This window comes from Pinus tabuliformis, chromosome 8, assembly GCF_031772625.1.
Source record: "Pinus tabuliformis cultivar Carrire ecotype Pingquan chromosome 8, CPIR1, whole genome shotgun sequence".
Classification (NCBI taxonomy): domain Eukaryota; kingdom Viridiplantae; phylum Streptophyta; class Pinopsida; order Pinales; family Pinaceae; genus Pinus; species Pinus tabuliformis.
Window position 1 is genome coordinate 669,082,370 of NC_142294.1, and position 19,852 is coordinate 669,102,221.

Genomic DNA, 19,852 nt, shown 5'->3' on the forward strand with positions numbered 1-19,852 from the left:
AACATCATATTGAATCCTATAGGTTCTTTTCAAGTTTATTTTGCTAGTACATTTTTTTATTTGAGGCCCATTTTTTACCTCAAAATTCCCATAATGTGAGTCATTCCTTGATGTTGTCAACATATCTTGCATCATGCTATTATCCTTTATCATTCTTTGAAGGTGGTTAAGATGGTTAGTACTCCAGGTACAACACCAAGGATCACCATTTTACCACAATTTCCTTAGCATCATCATCTTATGTCACTAAACATCATGTCACAATTTAGTTAGACTAAGTTCATATTCAACCAGAGTGATATAACTTTTATCCACCTCCCCACTATCACTTTCCCCACTTGTCCCATTAATTATCTATGTTCACATTTTTTCATGTATTTTCATTTTTTTTTGATGTGGGTCAATTCAGAAGTATGTAAATTGGGTACTCGTTGGATGTGGAATTTGATTCCACATCCAATGGGTGTCTACACTTGACATTTGAGTAAACCCTTAAGGATATAAGCCATAAATACAATTAAAGAGGAAGTTTCCTTCTTTTCCCTCCACCTTGGTATGGAAATCTCATCTTGAATCCTATAGGTTCTTTTAATGTTAATTTTTCTAGTGCATTTTTTTATTTGAGGCCCATTTTTCACCTCAAAATTTCCCTGATCTGAATCATTCCTTAATATAATCAACATATCTTACATCATGCTAGAATCCTTCATCATTCTTGAAATATGGTTGGTACTCAAGGTACAACGCCAAGGATAATAATTTTCCCATAATTTCCTTGGCATTATCATCTTGTATCACTAAACCTCATGTCCCAATTCAGTTAGACCAAAATCATACTCAACCAAAGTGGTATAAATTTTATCCACCACCCCACAATCACTTCCCTGACTTGCCCCATTAACTATCTACCCAATATTTTATCGATTGGTGGCTACATAAGACAAGTCATAACCTCAACAATAGCTACTTCATACAGCATATCATCAACATAACTTACATCATGCTAGCATCCTTCATCATTCTTGAAAGATGGTTGGTACTCAAGGTACAACACCAAGGATAATAATTTTCCCATAATTTCCTTGGCATTATCATCTTGTATCACTAAACCTCGTGTCACAATTCAGTTTGACCAAAATCATACTCAACCAAAGTGGTATAAATTTTATCCACCACCCCACAATCAGTTCCCTGACTTGCCCAATTAACTATCTACCCAATATTTTATGGATGGGCGGCGAGATAAGACATGTCATAACCTCAACAATAACTACTTCATACGCCTCATGTACAAAATACTTAAAAAAATAAAAATAATAATTTTTTAATTTGATAAAAGGTAGTTAAAAAATGATAATTTTTAGAATTAAAATTTATAAAGCTTATAAATAAATCAAAGTAATTTATGCTAAAAAGTTTTTTTTTCATAACGCGGATTTTACTTTGCATTATATCAATCATTTAAACTATCACTTACTGCGATTAAAAAAATTCATGTTCATTAAAAAGACAAAAATAGAAAAGATAAGCATATCTATCAACTTATATCATATCTTGTCAACGGAGGATATGCACATTCAACCAACGCACCCAATCCCTTGCATATGCTGACCACTCGCACGCACCTTCGAGAATCATGAAATTGATGCATTTATCACATTTAAAAAAAAAACGTATCTAAAATTACAACCTTTTATTTCTTTGCAAGCTTTCGTTATCTCTTAACACATCTCTGTTTTATAAAAGTCCGTATATTGCTTAACACCTCTGCTTTATAAAAAAAATTATATGTTTTATGGATGGAACTTATAACGCAAATAATATTAATAATAAATTCAAATATAAATAAAATGAACATTTGTTAGATCTAAAATTTTTGTGATCCATAATGTAGAGAGGGATTAATCACATTGTAAAGATTGGGTCAACGTTTCAAACCAACTAATGTGGTTCATTCTTAGGACAAGGTGAGAAACCACACGATCTAATAGAATAAATAGCAAGGATCTTTTCACATATTCCTAAATAATTTTATTTTAACAACGACTAGTTTTAAATGGCTTTCCCTGAACCATGATGCATCCCTTCTATTTATTCTCTTAGATCGTGTGGCTTCTCACCTTGTCCTAAAGATGAACCACATTAGTTGGTTCGAAACGTCGACCCAATCTTTACAATGTGATTAATCCGAAAGACTGCTCTCTACAAAATGAACATTTTTGAAAGAATTTAAAATATTTTTATAATAATAAAATATATACATAATTTTAATAATTTTAAAATAATAAGAAAAAATATTTTTGGGGATAAATTCAAAATTAATATAACTTTATATAATTTTGTAAAATATATTTCCTCAATCATGGTGTTGCATAAAATGCCAATTGTATAAGGGGAGGCTCATCACTCCACCACCTCTCATGGTATTTAAGAGGGGTGGTGTGACCATCCTACCCCATACAACTACACATGTTAATTCATTTTCTAATATACAACATTATGGTGATGGACTCTATTCTTATTGGGTATTTATTCTTTCCTTATTGTCGATATGCATCATTTTGCGCTGCCAACAGAGTTTCCCCACTACAAGTGGGAGAATTATATTATAATGTTGAATTTTAAAGTGTATTGGACATTGAAGATCATGGTCCCCTCAGAACAAACGTTGTATGCAACTATAATAGTATAGGAAGCAAATCTTAGTGCAAGTATGAGGCAAAGGAAAGTCTGTGACGGGGCTTTCAAGCGATTCAGGAGAAAGCAAGGAGTTTTCTGAAGAATAACCAAGCTAGGAGGGCTACCAAAGGTTGGGTAAAAATTCTCATCTCCACTCTTTTACAAAATTTAATTTTGTCTCTGTTTGCATAGTGTTATCTGGTGTTTGAACTATAGGGCACCCTGGTGGTAACAAACTCTCTGAGACTATTGTGGTTCTCTGCACGAGGGCTTTTCTTAATGAACCTCTGACATATCACATGGGTGCGTGGAAAACTAAACAATACTCCTATTTGAATACATACTGGAAATTACCTCTAAAAATCACATTATTTAACCTCATACCAATACGAATCCAATACACCTTCCCAATTAAAAATAACCCTACTTTCACTAGATGTTGTAGGTATCCATTTTTTTATAACCCTTTATATTTTTCATTAACTTTGAGCTCATTTTTTATACCTATCAATATAAAAACCTTTTACCCCCTATTATATGTTCAATACATTATGTCATTTTCCCTTAATATACATCCCCAATATGAACGCATGTGGTATGTTATTGCTCCTCCAATGAATTCCCCGTGGTTCTCTATGTCATTAATCCAACCCTAAGACCTTCCTTTGTCTCTTCCAACTCAGAGTCCACTACCTCAACCTCTTATACCATTTATTTAGTTCCAATCTATAAATGACTTCGTGGCTTTCCATTGGTTGTATCTTTTCACTATTATTGGTTTTCGCCTCCAATAAGGGTTATTGGCTTATGTAGTTTCCCTTCTATCTAGTGTCATTCCATGTGAGAGGATGAGATTATTGTGGGGGTCTAGAGGTCGAGCGACTTCGTGCAAGCCGAATGCTAGACACAATCTCAATTAACTGCTGCCATTTTCCACACCCCCACCCCCACCCCCTTGAAATCCATGGTGATATTTTTTAATTAAAAGCAGTAACCACCAATAATCATCAAGCATACTCTAACTCATCAATCCAAACAAAAGTAGCTAGTTTCGTACCTAACCTTGCTCACACTAGGGGAAGGAAGACTCAATATTTCAATTCTATTACCCTCCATTGTAAAATGAAGACACTCTTGGGCCATGTGTTAAAAGAGAAATATGAGGATTGCAATGATATCATTACATATGTCAATTAAATTCAAAGAGAACACCACTAGAGCTCCTGCTTTGCGTGTCTTAATGCTTGCCTAATGCATATTGAAGGACATCTCCAATGTGTTCTTAAACACCTAGTAGGTTCTAGTGCACAAGACTGAGCCCCACTAATGTCTTATGATAAATGATGATTGTTTGGGATTCTTGGTTGAAATTTTGGTTAGAAAATTTCATTTTAATAGCTAAGTGTACACCTAAGCTAACTAACATCTGTTGTGTTTTTTCTTTGTCTTCAATCTGATATAATGATTTCCCAAGAAGTTAGTCAACTTAGTATTTTGATTTAGAAATTGTTGATGTTGTGTTTTATTGAAGTAACACTTACCACGACAACCATGACAATGATATGGAAAGACATTGATTTTTCTAATGCAATGCAACAATGATTTTTCTAATGAAATTCTTATGATTTAATAAAAGTTCTTAACCAACCAAAAAAAAGTATTAAATAAAATTAACAGATATAACTTTTGATATAGTGCATATGTAATTTTTCTTATACAACCATATTATTTAAAAGGTTTTAGATCATATCATTTTAATAAAAATTTAACGATTGCATCCATAAACATCAAAACATTTATCTCATAATATATATCACACTGCAAATATTAAATAAATTAAATAAATTAAATAAATTATTAATTATAATTATTAATTATAAAGAGAATATATATATATATATATATATATATATATATATATATATATATATATATATATATATATATATATAACCATGGAGATTTTGATTTTTAACTCGTAAATAAATTTTGTAATAATACAATAGGTCAATACTATGCTTGCTCATATTATATATTTGAAAAATCAAAACTTATATTCAAATAACAAATTTTTTAATTGATCATTTTAATTAAAATGAAAAAAATAATATAATTAATTTTAAGATAAATCTCAACATTTAATTTATAATAGAGTTTAAATCCTTATATTTACCCTCCTAGTTGAGGTGCCAACAACTTCCCCGCACCGAATTTTAATTTGTCACATCCATTTCTCCTTGTTTCTCATTGTTGTTGCGTTCCGCATTGCTTTTCCTTGTGATAAAAATTTGTTACGTATAGCATGAGACTTCTGGATCATATGCTTCATAGAGCACTACTAAGGGGGGCCAAGAATAAGCCCCACTGATGCACGAATATCTATCTCTAAGTCAATTTTCTATCTCCTCAAACCTTTTGCGGTGACTGGGCTCCGTGTAGATCACTACGTTGAGAAGATTTCTTTCAAACTCCGGAATTGAAACCACATACAGGTCTGGATTAAGTTTTGATAGTTGCTCTAGTAAGTCTTTGCATGCTCTGGGACTGCAATACCCTTTAGAAGATCCATCCTCCTCGGCAGGTCTGATGGCGAGAGCGCAAGTCAGTTTGTTTATAGGTGCCTTCCTCAACGGCAGAATAAGCTTCGTTCAACCAAATATAACATAGTGGTTTGGTGACTCTCCCTTGAGTCAATGTATTATTAGTGACCCAATTGTTGACGCCTCTAGCCAAGAGGGCCAGTAAAATAAAATAAAATCAAAATCAACGAGCACCAAAAAAAAAATTCTAACTATAAAAACAAAAATAAACAAAGACTACAAAAACAAACAAAGACTACAAAAACAATTGTAACTATAAACACAAAAACACATAAAGCTATCGCTGCAAATAGACCACTGCAAACAGAAATACACCTAGCTATAAAGGCAAAAACAAACAAAGACTTAAAAAAAATGTAGCTATAAACACACAAACAAACAAAGTTATTGTTGCAAATAGACCACTGCAAACAGAAATACGTCACTTACACATTCAACCACATATTGCTGCAAATGAACACATAGTATTGAATCCATATTCTCCATTAACTGAGATAAAAATTTCCATATTCTCCATTAACTAAGCCCCAATTAGCGACCCCAACTCTGGCTCTGCTCCCAATACAAAAACCCCTAACCCCCTTAACTCTAAGTACTTCAATATCTGGTAACCATTTTTTCCTTCATTAGATTTCCATCACATTCAAATTTTCATTTTATTTTAATTACATTTTTGGTGTGTTAGAGTCGGTCTTTATATCCCTTCGTCAGAGATCAAAACTCTTTTCGCATTTCATTTTTAGGTGTCTCGTTCGATTCACTCCATTGCATTCCGCTAGGGGCATGCCATTATCTGACGGAAGGGCCTTGTTACTCATTCCCCTCATGCCTTATCTTGCTGGTTTAGGTCTGTTTGTCGAATCAATTTTAATGTCATTTACAGTCCTATTTGATGACTAGGTCAGCAAGAGTCATTTCAGTCACTAGGTCTAGGGTTAGTCGACTTGGTCTTCAAAAATGTCCAATAATGCCAGCAGGCCAGAGGGAGGTTCAATAAGTTTTTCATTTCGAGATTTTCATCATCAATAATGCTAAAGATTGATCCCTCTTCAAAACTCTGTTTTGAAGAGGAGATCGTCAAATTAATTATTTGTAATAAGTATGTATTTTTAAAGTCCTCCGCCATGAAGTACATCAAATGCAGACCCTGGTCTCCTTTGCCGACTCCGATGATAGCTATCCCTGCACAAAAAGACCAGAGTTTCATCATCAGTTCAACAAGTCAAATGGAAACAAAATCAGAGTTTGTATTAAAAGATGAAGGTCTCAAAGTTCTGCAAATATTATGAAAACAAGGTGTCATGGGCCAAAATTTCAAAACCTCTTGTTTTATGAGCTATTCTTTCATTGGATAAGTTTATTTACAAAAGAGAAGCAGAGCCAAGTGATTTTGTTGAGTCAGAGGAAAATTTGGGCGAAAATTTGCTGCAAACACCAGGCGCGGCGCACTGTGCAGGAGGCGCGGCACACTGGTGCAGTGCGGCGCACTGGGCGTGAACACTCAGTGTAAATTTACACTGGCGCGGCGCATAGGGAAGGCACGGCGCACACAGCCAGAAAGCCAAAAATTGCCGAAAACTTCCTCCATCGCCCAAAACGTGCACGAATTTGATGGGTTGAGCCTCCATCATTTCTCTTTGTCCAAATTTGATGATTGTTTGAAGATGTTATTCTTCATGCTCTTGAGCTTGAGAAGAAACAACTCATGCCGAAACAGCATTCCTCTGTCCTGGAGGCAGTTGGTTCTGATGAAAAGAAATGTGGTAAATAAACGTTGTTCTGATTACATGTTCCAGGTTTGCAAAAAGATAAAAGGGAGCATAAATCTGTGGAAATGACATTTTGGAACCTGATTCACCTCTGGATGCCACGCAGTCAGTTGTATCATTTCAGCAAACAAATCCTTTAAGTGCTGCTGCATCACTATCCGTTCAAAATTTCAAACAAACAAGCGCGGCAGATTTGAAGGATGATAGTACTAAAGGCACAACTCGAATGAAAGGGCTACAAGATAATTTGGATTAAGGTTTGCTCCCAAAAGGAAGCCAAAATCGTGTTGAAGATCAGTGCGTGGCACACTGGGCAACTGGTGCGGCACATTGGGCACCTCTACACAGTGTATTTTCCAATGGGCGCGGCGCATCTAGGAGGCACGGCGCATTGGGCCTGCCGCACGGCACATACACTTAAAAGCCCGAAACTACTCAAATTTCCTCCAAATTGCCAATAAGTCGCACGGATTTGCCAGCTAGGATCATTCATTGACACGTTTTCCCCTTTATTAAGGGCAAAAGCTTAGTTCAAAACCATTTTTTATTAAGAATTGGTTTTTATTCAAACGACAAAAAGAAAGTGAACAATCAAAGACCGAACGCCTAAATTTAGAACAAAGAAATCTACCGTGGTAGATAAAAAGGATTCGATTACCTATTTTTGACTTCAGTTATGATTCATGGGATCCACGCTACAATTTTTGCCTTTTCATTGGTCATCAGAAATTTTCAAGTGGAATAATGTAATGTTGTTCTGTCTATAGAATAGATGGACGGCTCTTCTTCTATATTCATGCTTTTAGTTGAAACAACTCCCTATTTTCATCGATCTATTTTCCCACCTCTCAGTTTATTTATTGTATTTTAATTCATTTGTAAAGGGTGGGAGTTTCCGGGAAAGGTGTGAAAGAAAACTCAATGCTTCACTGTACAGTTTGGCCAGGAAATTAATAAAACGATGCAACTCTGATTCATGAGATTCATGTGGTATGAGTTTAGCATATGTTCTTATTTCTGTTTCATGCGTATCCTGTTATGTTTTACAGTTCATTCATAATCATTTCCAGTTGAATGTTTTTAAGTAAGAAAGGTAGAATCCAGTTTATTGCTCTGCCTTGGAAAAGCATTCATCCTCTGTGTGTCTTCTTCTGTTTGAAAAGGATTCATTGGTTATGCCCTTTTCAACCTCTCAACGGTCTTTCCACTCCACATTACTTCAATTTGATTGCTAAACCTCCTTCCTATCTTGCCTCACGAAATACTCTGCGTCTTTGATTCAATTTCCCAGCTCATGCTGTCCTTTGTCCCATATAGCCTAGAAAATTCAGTCATTCATTAAATTACCTCTTTCATATTTATTTACTAGCCTAAAATTAGTATTCATTTTGAGTCATCTCAGACCATATTGTTTATTTTTTACTGAGTGTGACCCGAAGAGAGCCCTCTCCTATTCTGGTAAGGCTAGCTAGCAGACTGAGCGTGGTTTTTGGTTATCGTGAATTTTTCCTTCCTTCAGCCTAAGGCAGATTTAGGCTCTAACATAGTGGCGACCATACTGGGGAAGAAAGTTTATTTTCATTGTTTGGCTTTGTAGACTATAGACGCAGCCTGAAGTCAGCCAGGTAGCCTTCGAAACGCTTTTGCTTTGCATTAGCGCAAGTAGATAAAAGCTACTTCAGTCAATCTCCGGCCTAGTTTATAAATTGAACATGTGATCTGAACGATCACCTCAGTACATGTATCAAGTTAGATTTGATGGTTGATGGTGGAAAACAATCAGACATAAGAAGGCTAAAATCATTCACCCGGCGACTCCATTCACTGAAAAACCTAGAAATCAATTCTTCATGGTGATTCCACTGCAGGAAGATCAGTAGCTTTAAGGTTTTCAAGATGGAACGGGTTGCAAGAAGATACGCTCCCATGAGCCGAGATCACATCCTAGGTTTTCCAAATAAAATGCCCAAGGTGGATTGGCTTCAGAATTTTCCTATGTTTAGAAATGTGGAAGGTAATGATGCTGCTCTTCATCTGGTGAAATTTCACATTCATGTGCATAAATTAAAGATCGTTTTTCCTGAAGACAGTTTGATGAAAATGTTTATGGCTACTCTGGAAGATGAAGCCTGATCTTGGTATGAAAGTCTGCCACCTGCTTCTATTTATTGTCTCAAAGATTTTCATGCAATATTCTTTGAGGTATAAAGAATCTTGTCCATATTTAATATTAGTGCAGAACTGTTGTGAACACGTTAGTAGTTTCATTGAAGATCTTGAGAATTTTTATGGAGATACTGAATTGATGGACCGAGAAATCATGGAAGCATTGTATGAAAATTCGTTTCAGCAGTACACAGAAATTCTAGAGAATACTTATCAAGATCAACAGGTTGAAGATTTCCATATGGCTGAAAATGATGAAAGAGAAAGTTTCATTTTAGATCTATCCATAGAAGAAAACAGCATGCAGGGAAGTCAAGTTTCAATTTCGGAATGTGATAATGTTTAGTCAGCCATTCCAGATCTAGATTCAGATTGTGATGACCAAGAATACCTTGTACTGAATCCCATGAAGAAGAACTCTGTTGTTGAAATCATCTGGAATGAAGAAGACAGAGTTATGGATCCAAATGTTCTCATGTCATCAGAACAAAGCCTTCATAAAGAGGTAATCCAGTCAGTTCATGAACAACAAGATGAGATCTTTGTTCAAGTAAGTGAAAAAGTTTCTCTGGATGAATTTATGGTAGATGATAGAAATGATAGTGTTGGGTTTCAAGAATCATTTGAAGTTTCTTTTCTCATGATTGATGAATGTAATGAGAATCTGGCTGTCATATCATATGAAGATGATCAAAAATATATTCAGATTACAGGAGATTAGAACATTTAGGACTGCCTTTCAGATTCTTTTTCATATGTCTCATGTTTTGAAATGTTTTGTGAAGAGGAAATTTTGTCATCTACTTGTTCAGAGTTTTTTGAGGACCAAGAACATACTTTTACTGAAGTACATTATGAAGGAAGATCAGAACCAAAAGAAAAAGACACCTTATTTCTTCAGCAGGAGGTAAATCTTCATGTTTTTCAGGATCCATTGGCAAATCTGTTGCAGTCAGCAGTAAAGGTGATTATTGCAGTATTCAGTGATGAAGGAGATCATGGTCAATTATATTTTTGGATGCCCAGTTACAAGTATCTACTATTGACCAAGAAATCTGATTAGGAGAATCAATCAAGAAGGCATCTGCTTGATTGGTTACATTGGCATTTTGATATAGTTTGATGGTATATTGTCTTGTAAGAAACATAGTTGGTCATGTACTACCACCAAGCTTTAAGTTTTAAGTTCAGGTCTTAGTATTTTGAGTTATTTTGTTAGAGTCAAGTTTTTTTTAGTCATTTCAGTTTGCATCGAGTTAGTTTGAGTCAAATTTTCAGTCAATAAATGAGTCAAAGTCTTGTGTTGTTTGTCGAAATAATGACTCCATATCCCAATGGACGAAGGCACTGTCTGCTCTCCCAAAGATCTGTCGTTCTTGGCACCTCCAGGGAGCTACCATCCCCATTGGAGCCAATGTTAGAGTCGGCCTTTATATCCCTTCGTCAGAGATCAAAACTCTTTTTACATTTCATTTTTAGGTGTCTCGCTCGATTCACTCCGTTGCATTCTGCTAGGGGCATGCCATTATCTGACGGAAGGGCCTTGTTACTCATTCCCCTCATGCCTTATCTTGCTAGTTTAGGTCTGTTTGTCGAATCAATTTTAAAGTCATTTACAGTCCTGTTTGATGACTAGGTCAGCAAGAGTCATTTCAGTCACTAGGTCTATGGTTAGTCGACTTGGTCTTCAAAAATGTCCAATAATGCCAGCAGGCCAGAGGGAGGTTCAATAAGTTTTTCATTTCGAGATTTTCATCATCAATAATGCTAAAGATTGATCCCTCTTCAAAATAGAATCTTCAAAACTCTATTTTGAAGAGGAGATCGTCAAATTAATTGTTTGTAATAAGTATGTATTTTTAAATTCCTCCGCCATGAAGTACTTCAAATGCAGACCCTGGTCTCCTTTGCCGAGTCCGATGATAGCTATCCCTGCACAAAAATACCAGAGTTTCATCATCAGTTCAACAAGTCAAATGGAAACAAAATTAGAGTTTGTATTAAAAGATGAAGGTGTCAAAGTTCTGTAAATATTATGAAAACAAGGTGTCATGGGCCAAAATTTCAAAATCTCTTGGTTTATGAGCTATTCCTTCATTGGATAAGCTTATTTGCAAAAGACAAGTAGAGCCAAGCGATTTTGTTGAGTCAAAGGAAAATTTGGGCAAAAATTTACTGCAAACACCAGGCGCAGCGCACTGGGCAGGAGGCGCGGTGCACTGGGTGTGAACACTTAGTGTAAATTTACACTGGCGCATCGCACTGGGTATGCTGCGCGGCGCACACAGCCAGAAAGCCAAAAAATTCTGAAAACTTCCTCCATCACCCAAAACGCGCATGAATTTGACGGGTTAAGCCTCCATCATTGCTCTTTGTCCAAATTTGATGATTGTTTGAAGATGTTATTCTTCATGCTCTTGAGCTTGAGAAGAAACAACTCACGCCAAAACAACATTCCTCTGTCCTGGAAGCAGTTGGTTCTGATGAAAAGAAACGTGGTAAAGAAACGTTGTTCTGATTACATGTTCCAGGTTTGCAAAAAGATAAAAGGGAGCATAAATCTGTGGAAATGACATTTTGGAACCTGATTCACCTCTGGATGCCACGCAGTCAGTTGTATCATTTCAGCGAACAAATCCTTTAAGCGCTGCTGCATCACTATCCGTTCAAAATTTCAAACAAACAAGCGCGGCAGATTTGAAGGATGATAGTACTAAAGGCACAACTCAAATGAAAGGGCTGCAAGATAATTTGGATTAAGGTTTGCTCCCAAAAGGAAGCCAAAATCGTGTTGAAGATTAGTGCGGTGAACTGGGCAACTGGCACGATGCACTAGAGGAGCGCGACGCATTGGGCGCCTCTACACAGTGCATTTAACAATGGGCGCAGCGCATCCAGGAGGCATGATGGATTGGGCCTATCACATGGCGCATACACTTAAAAGCCCAAAACTGCCCAAATTTCCTCCAAATTGCGAATAAGTCGCATGGATTTGTTAGCTGGGATCATTCATTGACACGTTTTCCCCTTTATTAAAGGCAAAAGCTTAGTTCAAAACCATTTTTTTATTAAGAATTGGTTTTTATTCAAACGGCAAAAAGAAAGCGAACGGTCAAAGACCGAACGCCTAAATTTAGAACGAAGACATCTACCATGGCAGAGAAAAAGGATTTGATTACCTATTTTTGACTTCAGTTATGATTCATGGGATCCACGCTACAATTTTCGCCTTTTCATTGGTCATCAAAAATTTTCAAGTGGAATAATGTAACGCTGTTCTGTCTATAGAACAGATGGACAACTCTTCTTCTATCTTCATGATTTTAGTTGAAACAACTCCCTATTTTCATCGATCTATTTTCTCACCTCTGAGTTTATTTATTGTATTGTAAATCATTTGTAAAGGGTGGGAGTTTCTGCGAAAGGTGTGAAAGAAAACTCAGCACTTCACTGTACAGTTTGGCCAGGAAATTAATAAAATGATGCAGCTCTGATTCATGTGGTATGAGTTTAGCATATGTTCTTCTTTCTGTTTCATGTGTATCCTGTTATGTTTTACAGTTCATTCATAATCATTTCCAGTTTAATGTTCTTAAGTAAGAAAGGTAGAATCCAGTTTATTGCTCTGCCTTGGAAAAACATTCATCCTCTGTGTGTCTTCTTCTGTTTGAAAAGGATTCATTGGTTATGCTCTTTTCAACATCTCAATGGTCTTTCCACTCCACATTAATTCAATTTGATTGCTAAACCTCCTGCCTATCTTGCCTCATGAAATACTCTGCGTCTTTGATTCAATTTCCCAGCTCATGTTGTCCTTTGTCCCATACAGCCCAGAAAATTCAGTCATTCATTAAATTACCTCTTTGATATTTATTTACTAGCCTAAAATCAATATTCATTTTGAGTCATCTCAAACCATATTGTTTATTTTTACTGAATGTGACCCACAGAGAGCCCTCTCCTGTTCCGGTAGGGCTAGCTACCAGACTGCGTGTGGTTTGTGGTTATCCTGAATCTAAGGGAAATTTAAGCTCTAACACGGTGTACATTTTATTATCATTTATATTTACTTTCAGATTTTATATTGAGTATTTTAATGGTTACATTCAAGCCCTAACACTTTATAATAATAATGAATCATGAGAGTCTTCTATATTTATTCATTATTATAAAATGATTATAATAATGTAATTTTTTTAAGCGAGCAGGCCAGTGAAAGGTGCTCGATTAAACGATTCTAGATACTCTGATTTGAGTAAATCACATATCGATAAGAATGACAGTGGAATTTGTTTGGGAAAGTAGGCGAGCATTGAATATGGACTTGACATGGGAAAGTCTACTCACCGGTCACACATTAAATTATATTTAGAACTTACTTCATGGCCCATGTGAGCCATTGACAAGCCCCATTATAAGCACAATATCTCAAAGTATTAGAGTTCAGAACGTTACAGTTGATAACATTATTGTGCTTTAGATTTTTTTTATTTTTTCGAGCAACGGAGTTTCTATTAAATGGTGAAGGATATTCTATCACTGATTTTATCCCGATGAATAACAGCTCGCTTGCATGTATGTTTGCATTTCTTTTTGGATTTCACTGCGGGATGAATTCTTAGCTGCATGATAGTTTTCTGCAGTTGCACCATGAGATGAAAAATCCAGTGGACAATGAATGTGTAAGCACTGGAGAGACGGAAGGCTTCATGATATCAACAAACGGTGCACAGCCAGATTAGTGTTGACTTGGTTACCGATTTCAAGTACCCAAAAGCAACACGAGTTACGATCATGGAGCTACGGCGTCCCTTGGGAGTCTATTTGTGAATGGCGTTGGTGTTATAGTAATGAATAAATTTAGAAGACTCTCCTAATAATAGAACTGGTTATCTTTGTTTGGAACGATAGCTTAATTGGTCCTGGATTAATTGTTAGATTTTATATTCTAGGAATCTGTTCAACAAGATTGTAATTTTAATTAATTGTTAGATTTTATATTCTAGGAACCTGTTCAACAAGATTGTAATTTTATATATCTAAAAGTTGTTGGTCTGATAAATGCAAGTGTGAGTGATTTAATCTTCTATGTGACTCACCAGTGAATTACAACCTTTCTTGAAAAAAAATTCCATGTTTTCTAACTTGGTATTAGAATTGAGGGCGTGATTGTTGTGTCGAGCAAGTCTAGTGTAGTAAAGAAAATTTGCTGGTGTTGTTGTGGCATGCCATCGTTGGAGTAAGCCACTAGAGTAGCTATTGGTGTGTGGCATTGAGCATTATGCCATTTGTTTAGAATTTGTTGCTGCTTCTAGTCCTTCAAGTTCGAACCAAGTGGTATAGTTGACCTGAGGGGATGCCCACGTGTGGATCCATGTAGCTGAATTGGAAGAGCCGAGGAATGTTTGGACTGATTACTGTAAAGGAAGAGAGTACGTTGTTTGATGATGTTCGAGCTAGGATTTTGTTGTTCTCGTTGCACCTTGAAGCGAATTGCTACATAGAAATACCATGTCTACAAGATTCAACGGTTAGTGTTTGGCGTTTTTGTTGTGGGCCGCATGAAGTGTGAAGGAATCATTGAAGTCGTGGCCTGACGTGTGCTTCATGTGCTTAGTAAAATTTTGTGTTATGTTTACCTTATTTAGCACATATTAAACATCTTTTTTGCTGGATCATTAATTATATTCATTCTAATACTTAGGCCTTGTGCATGAACTCTCAGAAGTAAAGGTTTCTAACGATGTTTGATGGCGTGGTGAAGAGAAAAACTTGAAATTTTACAAAATATATATATATATATATATATATATATATATATATATATATATATATATATAGTTATTTATTTGTTTGATGGCGTGGTGAAGAGAAAAACTTGAAATTTTACAAAATATATATATATTTATTTATTTATTGTTGAGGAAAGTATTTGTTTTCTGTTTGAAAAGAGTGAATCAGAATTCCCCGTCGACGAGGAACATTGCTTTTTTTCAGGCCTTGGAGATATGTTGAGTGAGTATGTGTTCTCAAAGTGTTGCTTTGAGTGAGGGACACGGGCCTGAAGTGCAAAGAAATATCATCGACGGTACCTTGATCCGGTAACCTGAGGAATCATACCTCTATGACGGATTTGAAGATCTGCATAGATCGGTGAAAGAGGGATCAACATTTGTTAAATAAATGTTTTTTTGGGGGTGATCATGCAATGGTGATGATATTGTCTTTGTGCTAATTCAGGTTTCCGTGATATTTACAAACAAATTGAGCTCATTTTCTTTCATTATATTTCATTGAGAGGTCATAAGTCGATGCAAAAAAGAATGAATGTTGATTTATTTTGAGTTGAAATGAATGGTAATATCTTGTAAATAACAGTGGATTGCTTGGCACGTCTTGTGGGATACGAACTCAGGAAGGGCATGTGAATTTTGGATCACAGATCATGCTGGACAAATCGAGGAGTGCGATAGCCTTGATGGGTGAAGGTGTTGGAGTAGCAAGGAGATGCTACAGAATCTACTGTTATAGAATTACTTATATTTTGTTTGAAAGTATGGTAATATTCATTTGAACTTTTTAAAGTTGTTTCCTATATGAAATAGCCTTACTGTTTCCTACCTTTGAATTACGGTTTCCTACTTTTCAATTACTATGAACTATGGATTGATTTGAAGTTTGGAAACTTTTGTTTTAAATGGTTAATCCTTTAGCAAAATCATATCTAAATGAATGATGCCAATCATGTGATTTGGAAGTTTAAAATGTAGATAGCATGTGGTTATAAAGTGAATCTAAAGGTCATGCATCAATCCAAGAATGGGAGAGCCAAGAAATTAAGGTGAAGTTATTTTTGAAAAAGACAACATGAGCTATAGTTGCATCAATCCAAGATTGGCACACCTGAGAAACAAACAGGGAAAATTTTAAGAACCCCCCCTAAATTTATAAATATAATAAATGGGCGAATCTCCATGGTATATAGGAAAAATAGAAGGCAATTTTATCAATAATATAATATGTATATATAATTTTTTGGCGAATCTCTCACTAGGCATGGCGAATATTTTACTCAATTATAAAATCTTGTAAGATCTTGGTATTACCATGGGTTATCATAAACCTAGAGCTTAAAAATTACTATTAGTAATTTATAAAAATTAATAAAATTAATAGTTGATTTTTATTTTATTTTTTATTTTAACCAAGCTAAAATGTTTAACATACATTAAATTACAACATCCATTGCCTCGAGAGGGATCAAATATTTTTTTCACTCTATGCTAGTTTGTATATCACGATATTTGATACCTTTCGGGGGTTAGTAGATCCAGAGTAAAGATGGATCTATGCTGGTTTAATTCCCCCATTTAAATAGGCTACATTCCAAGTGAATACCATGGGTCAATACCATGTGCCATTTTGGTGAATACCATGTGCCATTTTTATTTTTATTAATACTAATATTAGGGTTAATAATGTTTTTTTCATGGTATTAATAACAATCTAGTCCATGGTATTTGTACCATAGTATTTTGCCCATAGGTTTCACCTAAATATAACGCATTTTTTGAGTGCTCGTAAATATAAGGTGACTTATGGAGTAAATATAAAAAAATGTTTTATTTGTTTACCATACCTCTCGTTTATTTATATTTTTATTAATTTACCATACCTCTTTTACAAATATGGTATTTGGCCCATAGGATTCACTTAAATAAAACCTCTTTTTTGAGGCTTCATAAATAGAACGAGGGTGTATGGACTAAATATAAAAAGAGGTTTTATTTATTTACCATACGTCTAGTTTATTTATATTTTTATTTATTTACCATACCTTTTGAGTAAGTATAAAAAGACGTTTTATTTATTTACCATACCTCCACTTTACTTATATTTTTATTTGTTTACACGCTTGCATGTATATAAGGTGACTTATGGAGTAAATATACAAAATGTTTTGTTTATTTACCATACTTCTCATTTATTTATATTTTTATTAATTTACCATATCTCTTTTATAAATATGGTATTTGGCCCATAGGATTCACTTAAATAAAACCTATTCTTGAAAATGGGCGAATGGATTCACTTAAATAAAACCTATTCTTGAAAATGGGCGAATGGAAGGTTGTAACTCCTAATTTCAAGGGCTAAATTTACCTTTTTTACCCTCCCTTAAAATACGGTGGACTATTTGAAGTGATTTGTAAAAATGTACTATGATACAAAATATTCGCCCCCTAAAAATTTAAAACCCCTTAATTTCGCCAAAGGGCGAACATTCGCCCCTAAAATTTTCTATGGAAACAAAGGTGAGAGTGTTGTTGAAAAACACAGCATCATACCACATATCTGACACTCCAAGAGATCTAACAAGACCTGGACAACACTACACGATTTGTATGAGTCAAAGAATACAAATCTACTCTTGTCCCTATAGAGTAAGCTTCTTTCTATTAATGGAAGAAATTGAAAGCATCAATAATTTTATTTCAAAAACTAGGGATATTAAAGATAAACTTGGAGATATAGGTGAAACAATATCTAGCATTGACCTAGTCACTATAACCTTAAATGGAATGCTAGATGAGTATCATATGTTCATCATAGGTCTTGCAACAAGGGAGAAGACTTCTACATTTGATGAGTTGGAAGGTATATGCATGCAAGAGGAAGAAAGGTGAAAGAACCTTAATGCTCAAAGTTTTGATTTGGCCCTAGTGGTAAAAGGGAAGCCACCTTCCAAAAGAATGTCTTGGGAAGGTAGGTACTAGAGGAGGAAACCAGTCACATGTAAAGCCATCCTCTAGTAAGCCACCAATTGCAAAATCACAATTACTTATGACATTTCCAAATTTTTATACTAGATGTCATTATGGTGGTAAGTTTGGACATTACACTATTGCCTGAAAAAAAAAAAGTATCATGAGTACAACATAGAAACAAAAGGCACATTGGTCATTTTGTTGATAGAAAAGAAACAATGAATAGTGACATAAAAAAATTTAGACTATTTGTTACAGATGTTGCATTGTCTACTAAAATAAATGATCCAAATATATGGTTTATTGATTGAGGAGCCTCCATCCATATGTCCTGTAATAGGCACCTATTTGAAAACTTTCATAAAACTAATAGTGGTGAAAATATATATCTTTGTGATGATCGTTCACACATAATTAAAGGGTATGGTGATGTATCTGTGACATAAACAAAAAGTTGTGTTAAACAAATTTACAATGTGATATATGTGCCTAGTACTAAAAAGAATATAATCTGAATTTCTATTATAACTAATCCAGAAAATTTTTGTGAACACTTTCAAACAAAAATATCCATCTGCACGACCTTTTATTGACACTTATATTTGCAAGTGAAACATGAGAAAGCACATACTCTAAAAAATACTTTAGCAATCCATCAACATAAATAAGAAGCAAATAACCATGCAGGAAAGATAGCACAAGACATGATAACAAATTTCATCTAGTGTGGACTACATCTTTGAGCCCTGGGTCAAGAGTGGGGATGTCGCCTCATTAGCCTCAGCAAAAGATGATGTGTACATGGAAATTTCTCTATCAACACAAGGATGAAACTCTATCTTGAGTGGCATGTCTCTCCAAAGAGGCATTCTCCTACAAAGAACTCTCTCTCAAGATGTTCTCCTTCAATGTCACAAAGGAATAATCTATCACAAAAGTGGCATAAAATAGTCCTCTCACACAAGCTAGCATAAAAATATGAACCTCTAACATACAACGGCACAAAATGCATCAATGTACCTCCCAATCTAACGATAGCCTGAAAATTGGCTACTCAAATGTTAAAATGGACTATTCATCACGTTCCTTGCAAAACATTATTAAATTTGAGTATAAAGTTGACCCTATTTTGAAAGTATTAAATCTAAGCCTCCAGAGAATCTAAAATATTACTTATAGATTCCTACATCAAGGTTCCACCTTCAAGGTTCTTGTAACACCCTCCTCCCACATTTACCCAAGCTAACTAGTCCATCGGGGTAAACATGTGATGAAGAGTTACTATGATATAATTGAAATCCCCATGTACATTTAAGGAAGTGGAATAGACACACCAAAAACCAAATTGACTTTCCTCGGGAACTACAAGACCCCTAGGGGCTAACCAACCACTCCAGGTGCCCAAACTCTGAGTTAAATTTCCTTTTCATGCAATTTTGTGCCAGGGAACGCAAAAATCTTAGCCACTTTTTCAAGGCTAGGACTGATGCCTCCTCTCAGAAATTGTTGAAACTCTCAAGAATGATAAATAACAAAAAGGCAAGGCCTCTAATGAAAAACTTGAACTAGGAGTTGACCAGACTCATCCTAACCATGATAGACATCTGTCAAACACATCATAAACCTGCAATGTATAGTTCATATAATCACATATGAACATAGGGACCACATACTTATATGAGATTCATCAATAAGGTTCGCTACCCTCTCACAATATTTGCATTATCACATATTAGGTCATACATTCAATAACATTTCCTTTACTAAACAAAACATGATGAGAGTCATAACCAAGTTTTGTCATAAAACCATGCTTATAACCAGCATATAGCCAGTAGAATAACAATGATAGAACATCCATCAAAGCCAC